We start from the raw sequence: 2,743 nt of genomic DNA, 5'->3' as shown, positions 1-2,743 counted from the left end.
TGGCGTTGTCTGAGATCATTGTTTTAAAAAACATGCATGTAGTTCATGTTGATGAAATACAGTGAACAGTATCTGCTCATAAATCCCAGGTCCTCATTAAAAAATATGTACATAAGTAGTTTGGATATAGTGCCTTAGACTGATGTTTTCTGCCTCCAGGTTATCACTATTACAGAGCAAAAACATAAAAGTACAGCTGTAGTTACTGCATTTTGGCTTGTGTTACAACAATACAGTAGGAGTGATACTCAATACCTCAATTGTGATATTCTGCAACAGTAGGTCTCATGAAATAGTTTTGTGGCTTGAGAGGTTTGTGATGAATTTTAATTTCATAGTCTGCTACACAAGGCCTCTCTCGTCCTCTCGAAGGAATGCTGGGTAATTGAGGCTTGTGGTTTGGCTGCTGCAGTGTTCTGCTGGAAGAGACCAGAGAGTGGAGAGAGCAAGAAGGGAGAATCTGGTGGTCGACCTCATTCGGGAGACAGTAGACAGAGTAAAAATTATGTGGTCAAACCAGGAACAAGGGACTGATTCTGAATAATGGGAAAGAAATTGCATGGATCAGAAGGTAGAAAGTGGTGAAAGATGCAGGCTGTGTTTAGATGTGGAAGAGTGGAAAAAATGAAGTGTTACATGGCCAAGAGTGTAACCTGGCACCGTGTAGAACAGCACAGCAAGGATGGCACCAGAAGATGGAGAGCCTACAGTTTTAAAGCAGAAGCACACTGATGAAGATTGTGTTTAGTCTACATCCTCCTTCCAAGCATGTGCTGTTGCCCATGCTTGCATGGAATGCGAAAACAGAGACTTGATACAGTGATGAGCCAAAAGTGAACAACAATGGTATGACAGGCTGAGCTCCATCCTTAGCAACTTGATTTAAGTGATGGCAGAAATGTGAAACTTGCAAGCAGTGAAAGCAGCTTGCTGATGTAGAAGTTTGAAAAGATTTATGTTTAAGTGAATGTCATCAGAAACTGTGTGTTATATCAAAATAACTGAACTCTACATGAAAAGCTAGAGGTTCAATTGAATTCAAGATGCTTTACAGAAACCCAGAACCTGACCCTGGAGCAAGCACTTAAGACAAATGTGGCAAGGAAACACTATTATACGGGACCTTAACCATGAGCAGGACCAGGCCCTTATGGGATGGGGACCCTCCTGCTGATGGCTGGCCAGGTAAAGGAGGAGAAGAGGAGGATAGGACAGAGGGGATGAAAGAGGAGAACAAACACAGTATATCGTACATTGCAGAGGACAAACACAGAGGTTACAGGCTATTGTTGTTATTATGGTAGTCATAACACTAAGTATGTTTATTTATTTAGGAAGAAATAAAACATTGCTGCTTGTAGAAGGATTGCAATGAGCCCTGTTTCCTATGAGTTCCCAGACATTTGTCCCTCCCATCCAAGGTGACCTGCTGTCTCTGGCGTAATGTTATATCTATGAAGAGATCTGATCAGCTTCTGTAGGTCGTTGCAAATGACCTGCAGTCAAAGGTACTGCTTTCCAGCAGGCGAGGCAGGCAGTTCCCAGTTTTAAAATTGTTTGCCTTCTGGGACCCTGAGCAGTTTAGGGTCCCAGAAGGCAAACAAACTACTTTTGCAATGACAGGAGGGGAGCTGTCTATATTTTTGAAGTTTTTAAGTGCTTATAGTTTATATTTGTCATATGTCGAACTTGACTTGAGATTCATTCAAGGAGCAAAAGTTCGGCATAACAATTTTCCGTTGAGATGCTATGGTCTGGCCTTCTTCCGGCCCAGATGCGGATCATGTGGATGAAGAAATGTGAATGTGTGCCATGCAGACTTCAATCTATAATAGTCTATAAAATAAAAGTGCCGCTATAGAGACAGTGCTGGAGAACACAGTCAGTATTTGGCCTTCAAAAGTCATGTGAACTTTAATGTGTGGTTAGGATTGGAGGGTGAAATGAAAGGAGCTGGTAAAGGTTAACTGAAAACACCCCTGGTGCAGGTGTTGTGTAAAGTTCATTTATGCTAGACATAAAAGCAACTAAGACACACTGACATCTGGCTTTTAAAACACGTGTATGAAAGGTGAAAAGTCGCTTCTTACCGTTGTGACCTCTAAATCAGCTGGTTGCATGATGTTTTATTAATACGTGCACACACACACACACACACACACAACATTACTGCACACATATAGCACCTATCTTAGAGGGGCCCTCTGTGAATTGCCACTGGAATTTTATAAACAATCATTATTCTAGGTTACCTGTTTCACCTTCCTGTTTGTTAAAGTGTTGAATTTAACTGAACTGGGTTGTATGCATAGTAAAAAAAAAAACACACACACACTCGTCTGTCAGCAGGAAACTATTGTGTGAATATCTATCAGCGGTCTTGGGAGGCTTATGTGGTCATTACATCCATGCTGTCCATCAACACGTGCTGTTGTAGGTATGGAGAGTTTTCTGTAGTTGTTTGAGCATTTCACTGTTTTCCAGCAGCATAAAAATCACATAAAGAGCAGCTGAGCCATTCCTCTATGAAGCTTTTCTGACAAACAAAACAATGTGTGGAAAACACTGTCATTAAAATACGTACACACTGAAGATGACATAAATCCTGCTGAAAATTGGGTTTTGACAAAGATTAGATGGGTAACTGTTCAAATTAATCTTGTGATCAGGAAGCCTTAAAAATCCAATTTGTTCTGTTGAGTTAACCAAGTCAAATTGTATGGATCAATGATGGACCTATATT

Source organism: Parambassis ranga, chromosome 5 (genome assembly GCF_900634625.1).
Source record: "Parambassis ranga chromosome 5, fParRan2.1, whole genome shotgun sequence".
NCBI lineage: Eukaryota > Metazoa > Chordata > Actinopteri > Ambassidae > Parambassis > Parambassis ranga.
The sequence above is the reverse complement of the archived record's forward strand: the minus strand, read 5'-3'. Positions refer to the sequence as shown.